The sequence below is a fragment of the Xenopus tropicalis genome, chromosome 1 (assembly GCF_000004195.4).
Source record: "Xenopus tropicalis strain Nigerian chromosome 1, UCB_Xtro_10.0, whole genome shotgun sequence".
NCBI classification, from domain to species: domain Eukaryota; kingdom Metazoa; phylum Chordata; class Amphibia; order Anura; family Pipidae; genus Xenopus; species Xenopus tropicalis.
Genome location: NC_030677.2, coordinates 187,875,712 through 187,891,527, shown reverse-complemented (window position 1 = coordinate 187,891,527; position 15,816 = coordinate 187,875,712). Strand labels below are relative to the sequence as shown.

General features: G+C 41.4%; 1 protein-coding gene across 2 annotated transcripts in view; it reads right to left on the bottom strand.

The window, feature by feature from the left end:
* adamts6 (ADAM metallopeptidase with thrombospondin type 1 motif 6) overlaps window positions 1–6,899 on the bottom strand; it is a 160,563-nt gene extending 153,664 nt beyond the window's left edge. The window contains exons 1-2 of one of the 2 annotated variants that reach the window (XM_002934207.5): window positions 6,466–6,899; window positions 941–1,009 (exon numbers count right to left, since the gene is read on the bottom strand). The gene's annotated coding sequence lies outside the window, so the exon portion shown is untranslated. The remainder of the gene's footprint in view (window positions 1–940; window positions 1,010–6,465) is intronic. The other variant, XM_012967138.3, reaches the window with a different exon arrangement.
* Window positions 6,900–15,816: the final 8,917 nt, after the last annotated feature.

Genomic DNA, 15,816 nt, shown 5'->3' with positions numbered 1-15,816 from the left:
AAAAAAAATAGTTAGTGCCAGTAGAGGTCACCGCTGGCAGTCTCGCACAGGAAGGTATTTTTAAGGTGCTACAAGTCGCAACATGATACTTTGAAAGAATTTTAAAGTCCATCAAAATGTATGAGCCTTACACTGAAAGTGTGAAGGGGTTAATGAGCAACAGAGATTTACTGGGAATACAAACCCTTCTTGGTATTTATCTCAGTTGAACACTAAGTGGAATAAACTAAAGGTGAAAGAGGGTCATGTTTGAATCTCGGGAAAAAAAAAAAAAGAAAAAAAGGATTCCCTTTTAAAAAGAATGCAAGAAGGACAACACCTGTTCTCATAAAGGTTGGTGTCCACATCTGTATGCATTTTAGCTTTTTGCCTTCAAGGTAAATATGGCTTAACAGCCCCCAGTGTATAAGTACAGTAAACCATTGCCTAGCCAGTGGTGTCCTCATTCCCCAGACATGTGTCTGCTGCAATGCTTCTGTTTTGATAAAAAAAAAAAAAAAAAAATCTGAACCCAATGCATATTTTTCTCTTCTCCCTTGCATAGTAAATATTGGAAACAGATTCTTGACCAAGCTCCCCCCTCTCAGACTACTGCCAAAAGGAAGTCTGGGGAAGCACTCAACTAGAATGAATATTTAGAAGTGGAACACTGTTCTGGAAAAGGACAGGAGAGAGCTAAAGTGGCCAGATACTACATTATAATTGTAAGGATAATGGGAAACACAAGAACCAGATGGGCTTTCTGCTCCCTAAAACTGATGCATTATGCCAACATCTGAATTACTGCCAGTAACATTAATTAATGGGTGTGACTGAGCTAAGTGGAAGAATCTGTTCAACTATTTTTTCAGTAATTGTGCCTCAAGGGGCAGGGATGTCCAACAATGTAGCCCTCAAGATATTGCAGAACTACTAAAGGAGCCCCCCCCCACCCCATTACCTTCAGAGCTGAGGCCATTCTTAAAGTAAACAGCATCCCATGCAACTGTGCAGTAAGTGGCTTGGATACCTGGAAAGGCAGTTATAAAGTATATTTCCCGTCAATGTGTATACAAAGGGGGTAATGTAATAACATTCTGCAACAGGTCTAATAACCAGTAGCAGTCAATGTAGAATTACTGGTCACCTGTTTGAAAGCAAACATCTGAATAGTTGCCATGGGTTATTAGACCTGAACTGACGGTATACCTTTTACAACAGGGTCTAATATTAAAATATATACATTTGTAAACAGAAGGACAATAATCAGCTCAGCACCTTTTGCAGCAGCATAAGTCACTAGAAGTCATTAGGGTGTTTAATAAATGCAGGAGTTTGAAATTAAGCTCAACGCCTGAATCTTTTAAACATATATCACCAGAACCTTTGTTTTCTTATTTCTTCTGTGACACTTGGTATAAATGCTTGCATGAGTTTTACTAAAGGTACTCAGTTTTTCTTCTGGAATTCCAAAAACATACAAGCAGGTTAACTGGTTTGAATGTGTGTACATGTGATAGGGACCTCAGAGTGAAAGCTCCACTGGGATAGAGTCTGATGAACAATCTCTGTAAAGTCCTAGGTAAAGGTTGCCATATGCGGACGGTTAAAAGCTGCCGACAGACTGGATCAGCAGCTTATCAACCTGTGTATGGGGCCCTCCGACGGGCCTACCTGACTGATATAACATGACCGTGGTGAGTGAGTCTGAGGCTTTGGAGAATTATGTATTCTTAGTGCCCCATAGTTACATTTTATTTGGGTTCAAGCACCACTCATCATGCCTGCATACCAAATTCATGTATAAAGAGAGTAACACAGCATTAATCATCTGACAGCAAAAACTGGAGTACACCCCACTTCCATTTTAGGGTGTGGAGATTGCCTACGGATTCCTAAGGCAGACCTAAACTATTTACTAGGTCTGCTTCCTAAAGTAGTCTTCAGTCAGACTGAGCAATCACGTATGTATTCCGTATTGAAAAGTGCAAACCTTATTATGATTGTATGGAACTCACTGCAGGAGATCTGATTTATTTTTTTTTTTTTTGCATTTCAAAATCTCTTTATTTATATTATGTCTTAAACAACTCATTTTTGTACAGGCACTAAGTAGGGCAAGCTAAAGGAGACAGGGAACCCTGGATCAGAATTCACCACAGGCATTTTTAAGATATCTCCCATGTTTACATAGTGGACCCCTTCCAGACTCCAACAAAACTGTCTCTTGCTCCTAACTTTCCACCCACCCTTGGATATAATAAATAAAACAGTTACTGGTTAGGGCCAAATGTGTCAATAGTGCAGGCTTAGCAGCAGCCAGTAAGCTCTTGGCGCACAGATTTTTTTACAATACAATTTTTTCCAGTCTGCACCAAGCAGGGAAACATTAATTAAATTCCCCATGCCTTGTTCTCACCTCACTCCAGTTAGCATTTCATTTAGCTCAACATTTGCCAGACAGGAGCACAGGGAAGTGGTATGAGTGGTAACCAAGAATATGGCAAAAGCATCCACAAATACAACTGAACTATACCAGCGAAGATCTAGAGACCTTAAGGTTATGATAAGGCAGTCTGCAGCCAGCAGAGATAAGAAACTAGCACAGGTTCCTTTGGTAAGCTAGAGTTTCTCCAAGCTTCTATAGTCCTAATAAATATTAGAATCTTACTTTTAACAAATGTTTTTGGAAGTGTTTGTTTTTGAGATTGACCAAACTCAGGTCATCAAATAAAGGTTTTTTTTTGTTTTACAGTAGTTCAGCACAACTTTTTACAGGAAGATCACCATATATACTATAAATCAAAAGGGGTCATAGAAAACAGAAATGATCATATCATACAAAGAAAGTTTTCCTTCCCTTGGAAGGCTGCAATTTGCAAGTGGCCTCAAAGCTGGTCATCTGTTCTAAAATGAACAGAGCTGCTCTTTTTGGGATCTTATGGACCAACTTGCTTGTGGACCTGCTCAGCCACAGACTGAATAAATGGACTGATTTGACTACAAACATGTATTTGCCAAGTTGTACTGACGTTTTTTTTCATAGCCCAAAGCAATCAACCATCAGAGTCTCTAAGAAGAGTGGGGGGTGCTGGTATAGAAGAGCAACAAGGGGACAACTGAAGGCATTCATGGAGTGCTGGGAGTTGTATTCCAACAAAAGAAGAATGCCCATAGATTGAATGTACTTTGGGGGCCCCTCAAAGTATATTTGCCTATGGTATCTACCATTTTGCAAAAATATTTGATGCCAATCATCATCATTTATTTATGCTACGCCAGCAAATTACACAGCACTTTACAATAATATTATTAAAAACAGGGGCTTACAATAACAAGAGTTACAGAATAAAATGGGACTTACAATAACAAGTAGTCACAGAATAAAACAGGAGGATTAGAGCTTACAATGTTAATAATAGGGACAACAGCTAAAAAACATTGGCCGGTCAGAATTTTTTCCAGAAAAGGCGTTCGCACTAACTACACCCTTGGTCCCATCACTACTAAAGATGTTCCGCCAACCATGATCCGATAACATATCAGCTGCTCAGAACGAACATTCAAAGGTTCCACACATGGAATGAATTAACCAGCTGTCTTGCTCTGCCTCACCAGCTTACATTGTGTGTCTGCACAAACCCATTACATCTGTGCAGACAACAAAATACTAGATGAGCATTAACCCTAAAACTACCAGCATAACATGAAAAGTTCTGCAGAAAGTAAAGTGCCCCTGAACAAGTATAATGGCATTATTAAATGGTACACTTACCACCCAGCCATCAATAAAAACCTGATGCAGTACTGAAAGAGAATGGATCTCCTTTGCAGCAGAGCAGGAGGATGTAAAATTATATCAATATGTCCCCCCTGGAAGACTTAATTCAGTCCCATGTATCTTTTGTCAAAGCTAAGTCTTATAATCACTGTTTAAATTACTCCTGGAGCAGACTGTCCAAAATAAGCAATGGTGACCTTAAACTACATCACCGGAAAAGTTATTTAAAAAAAAACAAAACTGAAAGTTCTTTCTAGGAAAAAAGTGCATCTCATTTAGTGCTCCTCCCCAAGTTATATTAACCCTTAGTTCCACAACTCGAACCCCATATATACATATTTATAAGAATTGGTTTTTCAGTCCAACATATGGGGGCATCTGAAGTAAATTTGAGTTTTGAAATTTGGATTTTAAAACTGAAAGCACTTTGTTTTAGTGCTTAAATTGTCACTTTAGACAAACTTTCTTTTTAGTCTTAGCCAGCCTTCAAGAATAGATAATTAGTCATGTCTGCATCATATTTCTATGCACATTTGCGCAGTGATGTATGCAGAGATAAAATGTTTAAATGCCCAACTTACTCAGTCATTCCTCAAACACCCACTTCCCTCCCCCTTAAGTGGAGAAACTGCAGCTGCAGACCAAAAGGGTCTACCTGAGCTCCAGCTGATCTTGCAGTTACCATCCATCAGCGGCGTTAAATCTATTTGGATAAAACGTGTGTGACCCAGACAGCTGGCACATGTCCAACTGCATTACACCAGCAGCTCACATAATAACAATTCCACTGCCTCACCAACTAAAGAACAAACTTGAACAAAATCAGTAAAAGCAGAACAAATCCAAATACGTAGAAGCAATATGATATCTGGGGCATGATACATTAACTAAGGATTAAGTTAGTGCATACAGTTATTGTAGCAGGATGATGGCAGTATGCTGACTGGCCCCTGTCGTTAGACTTGCACCTTCTAAACAAAGCTCTAATAACTAGCAATATCATGATTTTTGTAATGACGCCAATAGTAATGCGTGGGTCAGGAAAACATAAACCTGCACCCGATCCTAACCCACAAAATGTTGCTATTGTAGGACCCGCACCCAACTCATACCCACATCTTTCCCTTAGGTTCCAAGACAGGGAATTTTCAGGAGCAGAGAAAGATTGTACTTCCCAGTCTAACCCGCACCAAACCCAAAGCCGCAATGGTCACCCAAATTTCAACCCTAACCTGCCTGACCTAAGGGTAAACCCATGGGTCGACCCGCACATCACTAGACACCAGGACTACCTTGTTCCACAGTTCTTCTCCCACATAAAAAATGTAAGGGGGGGGGGGTCCACCTCACATAACCCTTCTACATAGAAACTATTAGCAAGTCTTCCAGCATCTTTCTAGAATAACTGTGGATCTCGGAGCAAGCAAAGTTATTTTTGAACTACAACTCCCAACATTCCCTGCAATGCTGTGCAGCAGAATCAATGCTTGCACACATCTACTGTAAAGCACAAATGCATGCTGATACAAGACAAAATTGTTAAGAGTCTGGGCAGAAGGAAATCAAAAACACACGCTTACATCTCTTTGATTAGCCTATTAAGAGCTTAACATATCCTAAAGCATCAGACTGAAGCAACACATTAATGCTGCCCCTCTGAGTCCAGACAGAAACTATGCACTTGTCTGACTCTCAAGCAGACTTTTTATATGAAGCAGAACCGCTGGCTTTTATTCCACTTGCAAGGAACGAATAAACTTTCTCTGCTATCACTGAACGCCGCAGAGATTGCAAGCCCTCGGGGACCCATGTGTTCCTAGAAATCCTTAAAGGGTTGTTATACTGACCAATCAAAAACAATAAATAGTTGGTGCAGGGCTTGTCTAGCTCAGTAAGTCATGTCTGAGAGATGCTTAGTTTGCAAGTTACACAATGATGGGGGGAATAACCAAACGTTATTTTTTTCTTAGCCTCTGGGGGCACTGTTTCAATGAAGCCTATGGTCAGTTATTACATTTATGTAGATAAATTATCTCCCAAACAAAATACACAGAAGAATAAGTGAACATTCAAAGGTTAACTAAGCAAATTAAACTCTGCTTAGGGCAAACAGTGTTTATAAAGCATCAGATATTTCAAAGCATCCCCTATTATTCTATTATAAGTATTATATTTTCCAGTAATAAGGATACATTGTTTCTATAAAATGACAGCAGCAGTGACAGATAAGGAAAAGCAAAGTACAGTAATTAAAGCCTGCACCAAATATTATGGTCACATGACTGGCCCCTAATCAGAAAATGCCTCTCTGCAGGGGGTAAATGGGAATGAGGCTGCAGGGGTAAATGGCAATGAGGCTGCAGGGGTAAATGGCAATGAGGCTGCAGGGGTAAATGGCAATGAGGCTGCAGGGGTAAATGGCAATGAGGCTGCAGGGGTAAATGGCAATGAGGCTGCAGGGGTAAATGGCAATGAGGCTGCAGGGGTAAATGGCAATGAGGCTGCAGGGGTAAATGGAAATGAGGCTGCAGGGGTAAATGGCAATGAGGCTGCAGGGGTAAATGGCAATGAGGCTGCAGGGGTAAATGGCAATGAGGCTGCAGGGGGTAAATGGGAATGAGGCTGAAGGCAGATTACCCATGAGCCAGAGCCAGACACAACACATGGCACAGGTTAAATGCACAGATTAGAAATGTTCTTCTTACCGTTCTTCTCATGGTGAGACAATGGGCAGAGACACTGCAGATCCCATTCACTCTGCTCCCCCTGTGCTATGAGCAGCCTTATTCCCCAGCAGCATCCAGCCTTGTCCTGCTGCCATCATCTCAGCCACTTTTAACAAGAGTATTAAGCAAAAAAAACAAAATAAAATCTAGAAAGGCGAGAGGAATTGCATGGTTATTGAAATAAGTCTAATTCTTATTATTGCTATTGGTTGTGTGTGTGGGCTTAGGGCTGCCCTGGCTGCTGGCTTTCTATGAGCAGCTTTTAGTGCAAGTGTATGGAGCTGGAGTGCAGCAGGAGAGGCAGCAGAGTTGCGCTGGAGCGGCCAGTCATAGCTCGGCCCGTCGCCAAGTTTAGTTCAGCTCAGTTTTTGGCAGCTCAAGCAACAGAGGCGGGCAGGCTAACTACGTCACCGGGGGGCAGAAGGGGAGGGAAGGGGGGCAGCAGGGAAGGGAGGGGGGCTGCGCGGCTGCGCATGCGTCTGGCATCACGTGTAGGGGGATGGGGGAAGAGGGGTACAGTCGGGGGAGCCCACATACCGAGGCGGTGCTGCTGGTACTTATCTGTGCGGCACTAGAGCGCTGGCTCCCTTGGCCGCCTGTCCCGTCTGGCTTTCTGTGGGCGCGCAAGTACCTCAGGGTGCGCTTCCCTTAGTGGCGGCTTTAGGGTTGGGATGAAGCAGGGGCTGTAGCTTTGGGGAAATATAACTGCACAACAAGCGGCTCGCTGTGATGTGTTTGATACTCAGCAATAGTCACACTATCGCGTATATTAGAGTCGGAGTATATTGAAGTTTTGGGGCGAAACCATTTCAGGATCCCCCCCTCCAAAGTTAGAGAATCAGACCATTAGTGAAACGTCTCAGCGCTTAGTGGGCCCCCTGGGGTCGCAGGGTCTGCTCTGCTGGAGTCATACCCAGGCATCAATAACCTGCACAGCATCCCTGCCTTAGGGAATCTCCATGCCATCATAGTTAGCTCAACTGCCCCAGGCTGCAAGGGGAATGATGGGAGTTGTAGTATAACAGCAGCTGAAGGTTGGACAGCTTGCCAGGGTGCCCCCTCCTCTGTAACTCCAGCCCTGCCCGCAGACTGGTACGGGTACAGCTCCAGGTTTAATCTGTCTGCCTCTATGTATAACAGCAGCGCTGGAATATTAAAATATAGCATTGCAGCACTGTCTGACTTCTCATGGGGCACCATATAAGAATAGATCTGGGCGACCTTTCCCAGGGAGAAAAAGGAGTTAAAGGACCGCGAGGCATGCAGATAAATAGCCCTGATTGGGATGTGCTTCCTTGCCTGGGCATAATGGCTGGCTAGTATCAATTACTGCTGTGATCATCCTTTCTCAAAACAACTGTGTACAGGTATGGGACCTGTTACCCCGAATTCTCAGGACCTGGCGTTTTTCCGGATAAGGGATCTTTCTGTAATTTGGATCACCATACCTTAAGTCTGTTAAAAATCATTTAAACGTTAAACCAAACAGGATTCTTTTGTATTCAATAAGGATTCATTTTATCTTAGTTGGGATCAAGTATAAGGTACAGTTTTATTATTACAGAGAAAAGGGAATCATTTAACCATTAAATAAACCCAATAGGGCTGTTCTGCCCCCAATAAGGGGTAATTATATCTTAGTTGGGGTCAAGTACAGGTACTGTTTTATTATTACAGAGAAAAGGGAATCATTTAACCATGAAATAAACCCAATAGGGCTGTTCTGCCCCCAATAAGGGGTAATTATATCTTAGTTGGGATCAAGTACAGGTACTGTTTTATTATTACAGAGAAAAGGGAATCATTTAACCATTAAATAAACCCAATAGGGCTGTTCTGCCCCCAATAAGGGGTAATTATATCTTAGTTGGGATCAAGTACAAGGTACTGTTTTATTATTACAGAGAAAAGGGAATCATTTAACCATTAAATAAACCCAATAGGGCTGTTCTGCCCCCAATAAAGGGTAATTATATCTTAGTTGGGATCAAGTATAAGGTACAGTTGTATTATTACAGAGAAAAAGGGAATCGTTTCCAAAAATGTGAATTGATTAAAACAGAATCTATTGGAGATGGCCTTCCCATAATTCAGAGTTTTCTGGATAACAGGTTTCTGGCTTATTTCATCTTATAAGAGTAAAATAGTTAGGGATGTATCAAATCCACTATTTCAGATTTGGCCAAACCCCAAATCCTTTGTGAAAGATTCGGCTGAATATAATTAAATGTGTTATTTTTATTCTACAGATATCGATTCTAAAGGCTCAGATCTGCTATTAACATCAAAGAGAGATTAGACGCTTGAGTAAAGGTGGTAATAGACTGGCCGATAGTCGTGTTTATCCTGTTGGCCGTATAGACAGATATTACATTATATGGCCAACTTCCTATTGTTCATTAAAGCTTTGGCTCCCCTTCTTCATCTGCAATGCAACATACAGTGGCTGGCAGCCAGGGCTGGAACTAGGGATGCGCCTATGCAAAGCTGGGGGTCGGCAGAGTTTCATTCAGCAGACAGACGAACTATGGCAGGAGGGGAAGCAAGTGGGTGACTGCTGGGAGGGGGGGGATAGCAACTGCAGGGGGATGAGGAGAGGTTGTAGGGGGCATTGGACCAGGTAGTAGTGCTTGGGCAGCAATAATACTTGGTCTGACTCAGCTGTTGGCACATTGGCATATTACACTTCCGACTGACTAATCAACTGGTATTTTCTTGGTATGAGTATGGCCAGCTTAGGTTTCCTGCCAACATATTGAATAGGTGTGCTGAAACCAATCAAACCTATGATACATAATAGGTGTAAAAATATATCTGTGTTGATTTCTTATTTTATATCCCATGTAACAAAAGGAGCCCGACAACATTGCCTGTGTAAGCAACCCTTAAATGTACAGACCCACCTTTGTATCCAGGGTTATGTGCTGAGCTGAGGTTAAACTCACTTTGTTTTAAGGGGTAACCGAATCCTCTGCACAAGTTTTGGACATTTAGCATTTTAAACTGCTTCCCAGAACCAACGTCCATGTGGAAATTATTACTTGCCTTCCCCTGATCTCCATTTGATTGCTTCCAAACCAGCCTGATGGAGCTTAGCAGTTTCACAACGTTCACCTGCTGGGGTAGAGGCATTTAATTAGATTTTGTTTTGGAGCTGAGGGTTTCCCATCAGGGGAAGATAAATGGAAGATTAACTCTGAATTAATTCTTCTTATGCAGTTAACGCAGTGTAAGAATGGCAGAACCATCTGGACAGTGAGTCAAAGATATTATAGTGGTTTTGTATGAGTGAATACTCAGCCTGCATTCTGTTCCAGTTTGCTTTATAGACTCACTGGGAAGTCACTTTCTTTGTGCCTCAGGTAAAGGTCAAAGTCGCTCCTGTGCCCACATAGAGCGCCTTTTTAAATTCTCAGCCACACCATAGATAAATACTTAGTGATAGAATTTGTCAAGGCATTACAAAGTCTGCTTTAATTGCAACATATTCTGAACCTCTGTACAGTTTGATAATTTAACACAGCATTCAGATACAAAGCAGCATCTATGCTATGATTACATTCCATCCAATCTTTAATAATTATTGCTATGCTACAATACCAAGACTTTGCAGTTAGAATGGTTCATTATATGTTTAATATTCTGACCCAATCACCAAAGAAAAAGTTGTAAAAGTTTTGGGGGGTTTTTTTCCCATTTTTTGCTACGTTATACTTCGAGGATCATTGTTACCAGCTAATTGAATTAATGGGCATGGGGAATTTCCCAGATGTGATCAAGACTGCACATGCATCTGTATAATCATTTGATCCCTGCCCAACAGGTTGTACCACTAACCTTTAGGGCTCTGGCACACGGGGAGATTAGTCGCCTGCGACAAATCTCCCTGTTTGCGGGTGACTAATCTCCCCGAGTTGCCATCCCACCGGCAAACATGTAAGTCGCCGGTGGGATGGCACACGTGGCGGCGCGATTTCGGCAAATCGCCGAAAATGCCTCGCAAGGCAACTTCGGCGATTTGCCGAAATCGCCTGCGCGGCGTGTACCATCCCACCGGCGAATTACATGTTCGCCGGTGGGATGGTAGTTCGGGGAGATTAGTCGCCCGTGACAAGGGAGATTTGTCGCGGGCGACTAATCTCCCTGTGTGCCAGAGCCCTTATGGAGTACACAGCAACAGTGTGAATTCACTTGCAAGCAGGTCCTTATTGCATTCTTGCCATTGTTGACTACTGCAGTACTTTAGATAACTCACAATGATAGTATAGGCATTGCTAAAGTCATACAATCAGTCTCCCATTTCACTTGCCCTGTCTTGGCATGGCCTACTTCTAAGGCATTTGTTTTCAGTTTTTTTTTAGGTTTGAGGCCTATTTTGCGCACCAACATTGGGTCAATATCCCCCTAACTGCAAACCAAGGATACATAAAAACACTGATTGTATTATTCATTCTGCTCTAGTTCCAAAAATATCAGAGTAGACAAACAAGCATTTGTTCCTTATCACACCAAGAATATCTAGGATATCCTGGATAACAAATAAGCATCCCTATTGAATTTTACCCTCAATATTTATCAGACTGAGCTCCCCTTTCTTTGTTTCTGACTTTTTAAATTGGCTGGCCCAACAATTTTAAATTCTCAGTTTAACCTCTTTAAATAGGCTGACAACAATTTTAGAATATCAGGTGTAATGTAGCTACCTACCCCCTCCTCCCTCTCCTTCATGTAGGAAAGGGGTCTGTTATGTCTTAATAAAAAGTAGGGCACTTGTAATCATCTGGTTTTAAACCCGTCTTCTTAAGTTATATATGCATGTAACACATTTTTCCACCTCCCCAACAAAGGTGATCTTGCATTATTCTGCAAATGCACAGGTACATATGTAGAAAAAGCTTGGCAAGGGGGTTGTCAATAGGCAGTGCTCTGGCTAAAGGGAGACATATTATTATGCTTTTACTTATATAACTGACATGTTACACATGAATATACAGAGCATGGTCAACATCCAGATGATCCTAGTTTTTATGGTCATATTTACTTATAACTGCTTGGAAATCTTGCAACCTCTTAATCTTTGTTTTGGCTTTGTATTGGCTTTAATGGTTTGGGAACCTCCAATGCTTGCAGTCTCATAAAAGTTTATATTGTTTTACAAATGAAACTTCTAGGGAATGTAAGTGTAAGCACTTTTGTTCATGATAACTCAGCATACCAGTAACACATGTCTTGTGATATGGGGCAAATGGCCATAGCCTTACGTTATTTAATACATTACCGTGTTCCATGTGTTCTTAAAAGGTTATTGTATGCATTTATCCATTGTAAGATCAACTTTCCCAGTAAAGAAAAGTAGCCATTGTTGAATGAAAGTCACTAATGCATTGTTTGTGTGGATTCCTGTAGAATGTTGGTTGACCCATCTAATTGCAGACCACCCTATAGTCGGACCATGACTTCTTACTTCCCCCCTTTTCGGTTTGTATTTCTGTATTTGCCCTAGACAAATATAGGCTCTGCCCGCACAGGAAAGTCTTCAGAACAAGAGCCCCTATCCCTTATTGTGCGGACAGTGGAATGGGATGGGGGAAGGTCAGACAGAACTGTCCTGGGCTTCTTTTCATTCCATGAGATAACTTGAGATTTTAGATACACAGCTTTGTAAAGGAAAAAAGGGCTTAAAATATCCCTGGTTCCCAGGAGCAGGCAGGCGTGGAAGGCAGATACAGATATGTGCCTTGAAAAATATCTTCCTCACTTACCTAGGGAAGTATATCTAATAAACATGTAACTATAAGAATAAAGATGATTTCATTATAAATATAAGAAAAACAGGTGGGTGCTTACACAATGTTTTACTGTGCTTTTGAGTTGCTTCTCTAATGAATCCAACACATATACTATACTAACCATTATTTCTCTCAAATATTCAAACTCAGTTAGAACCTTTGTTTTAACATGACTTCACTGGTAAACAGACTTCCACAATAAATGACACAAATAAGTGGCTTTCAAATTAAATATGCAAATTAACATTTTTTGAAGTCTTCGGTCTTCAGACACATCCAAAACGATGGATTTAGTGCATCTCAAATTTCACTATTCATTGTGTCATTGTATAACATGTTCCTTCCAATGAAATAAATCAACATAAAAAAGCCAGTATTGGATACTTTACATAATGGAACTTTAAAGTAATGGAAAGCAATTGGCTGTAATTGCAAGAGTTGTGAGCCCTGAAGAAATAACAGTGAGATGCTGATGTAATAAGTGGTGCAAAGTTTGTTCCACATATTGTAACCCATAGCAACCAATCAGATGTTTGCTTTCAAAGTGCAGTCCAGTAAATGCTGTACCTGCTGGCTGGTTTCTCAGGAATAGGAGCGCTGGAGCAAAGTTTGCACCTGTTACTACATTCTCCCACTAGTGTGCCATTAATGATTAAGGGCCCCTGCCTCCTTCCACTGACAACTTTAGTACAAGTTTTTCTCAAAATGGAAAAAAAATAAAATGATCAGTCCTGTTAGCTATTTTTTTGTAGCAACATTAAGCTAGTGTTATAATACGATAAGCTTAAGCAGTTGGTAGATTTCTGCTGACTTCAGGCACCCATAGAAATGATGTGTATATTATAAGCAAAAATGACTTTCTGGAAAGTATAAACTGTATCTGAAATACCATGTTTCAATTTTTTTTTTCAAAATCTTTTCCATGATAGTGCAAGGGGAGGGGTCTCCAGGGTCGGACTGGGGGTTAAGGGCCCACCAGGGCTCCCTCCCCAGGGACCCTACAGGTGCCCTCACCGGCCATGTCCCCTAACCCCCCCCAAAGGGCCCCCCACCCGACGTCCTCCCCGAGCGTGTGTAAATTTAACGCATCAGGGGAGGAGCGGTAGGGCAGGGGGAGCGTGGGCAAGGGTCGGGACTGACCCTAGGGGTCTCAGTAGCCTGGTTATGGTACGTAAATGAACTGTGTGGTTAGAATTCAGTTAAGCCACGCCTGTTACTTTCCAATGTGGTGGAAAGACACAGGGTAAGGATGCTTCTTAAAAGAGAAGGAAAGACCCCCAGTGATTGTAATCTCTTACCTGTTAGGAAAAAAATTACTTTTTCACTCTACTGCGCATACGTTGGCCCTGGGATTCTGATTCTGAAGAGGAGGAACACTCACATATATCCTGGGCCGGTGCAGTTTTCTCCTTTCTCTAGGAGCACCAACCTGGGGTATCAGGTAAGCAATTACAATCACTGGGAGTGTCTAATATTTCTAATATAGCCTTTCCTTCTCCTTTAAGGTAAAAATGTTAATGACTAATTTCTTTGCGATATTGCAATCATGGGTTATTGAGACATACATCTGTTAACAACTAACTTGACGTTAAGGTGGACATCCACCTCTCTTACCAACCGAGGTCCTCACACTTTTTTAAACTTGCCTGGGCAACCCCAGTTCTCCTACAGTAATCGCTACTTATGTACGCAGTACAGTAAGTTAACTTATACAGGGGCAGCACTCTATATACCAGTCCTTTCCGGTTTTTTTTACCAAGGATCTTTTCCCCCAAACAGTTTATGAGTACAGTGCAGTATTTTAACCAGTGCCCAGTTAAGTCCACACATAAATGTTTAAATGAGTTCTTTCCTTTCAGATACCCTTGTTTCATAGATCATTGTGTTGCTTTGACTGAAATCTGGAGAAGCCTATGTAGGCTGTTCTGCAAAGGAAATTGTTGTGTTTAATAAATGAACAATTTTTGAAGATCTGTCACACCATTGTAATGTAGGAGCTAATATTGACATTAAGTCTTATTTATGTCAGCTCAGGAACTATCTATGACTTTACTACTGAGCAGAGAATATTATATAAAAGATCAATATGTACCACTGATCAAGCCCTGCTTAGGCATGTACAAGCATTATTATGAACGAGCGATACTATGCCCTTTTGCAATCTAGATAAAGTATTTTTTGAAGGTTTTAAGACATTAAGAAAAAGGTATAATGCTGGTATAAGGAATTTTGTAACAACAGTGCCACCCACTGGGCAGTTTTCCGACCGTGTTCCAGTCACAGAACTTGTCAGAAGAAAGGATCTTCTAATTTTGCTTTCTTTTGGTAAGACCAGAGAAAAGTAATCTGACATTTCCGATACATTAGAAGAGTTCTATTGTCTTTTTCTGTGACTGGAAATTGGTTGGAAAACTGGCCAGCAGTCGGCCGGCTCATTACATTTTTGGAATCCTCAAAAAAAAGTTTTTGAGTTTTTTGCAGGAGGGGGCATGAGATAAGAGAGCCTGAAAGTAAAAATGGATTACTCACCCCTTACAGGAAGTAGTATCCTTCTCCATATAATTGGAGTGGTTTTTTACAGCATACTTTAATATATCTCAGTAGATAAGGGCTCTTTTTATGCCTAAAAAATATTCATTTGCTATAGCAAGAAATTAATGTGAAAATACACTCCTTTACTGTCCAGTTTACATAGAAAGCTGGAACCAAATTTGTTTTCGTTTTTAATGTAGCTTGTTCTACATTTTACTGTCCAGTCCATAGAAAGCTTCATTATAGTAAGTATCCCCAGTTACCCATATGGTATTTGAAACAAAAAGAGCAGAAATGTAGTGTTTAGCTAGAATCAGACCATGCTGTTGATGGGGCATTTGCATTACAGCGTATCCCGTACAGCCAAAAATATTGTTCACCTTATTTTCCCTGTACTTATGAGTATGTCAAGAAACAGCATTATACAGGTAGTGTTCTAATTGTGGATTTAGAAAATTATAAGGTGCAGATTTATGGCTGCTTGTTCTTTTTCACGAGCAGTAATGGTAGTTATTGCTTGAAAAAAAAACCAAGCAGTTTAGGTTTGCAAATCACTGCAGTATACTAATGATTCGTAGCATCATAGACAAAGATTTCTACCAACTTAAAAAGTCCCGCATAAATTTTCATAGAATTAAAATGCAGTAGTTTTGCATTCGGAGGGAGCTGGTGGTGGGTGTTATGGGGCATTCCCCTGGAACACCCCTTGGTTGCATGATATTCCGACATGCCAGCTAGGGAGCTCAAGGCAAACTGCCCTGTGCCCTGTACCCTGCACAGAACCACTAAGGCGCTTTGCATTTGCATTCAGGGCAATAATAAGTGAGTATTGCAGGCAGGCCACAAAGGCCAATGGCGAGAGTGGTAAATATCTGGGGGTGGAATGCTGCCTGCTCTTCACAGGGGACTGGGCAGGAGATTTTGCCAGACGCTTTCATCTCTTGACCGCCCCAGTTGAGAAAATGACATGGGAGCTAGTGGCGGATGACTAAGGGGCTGCGGACTGGTG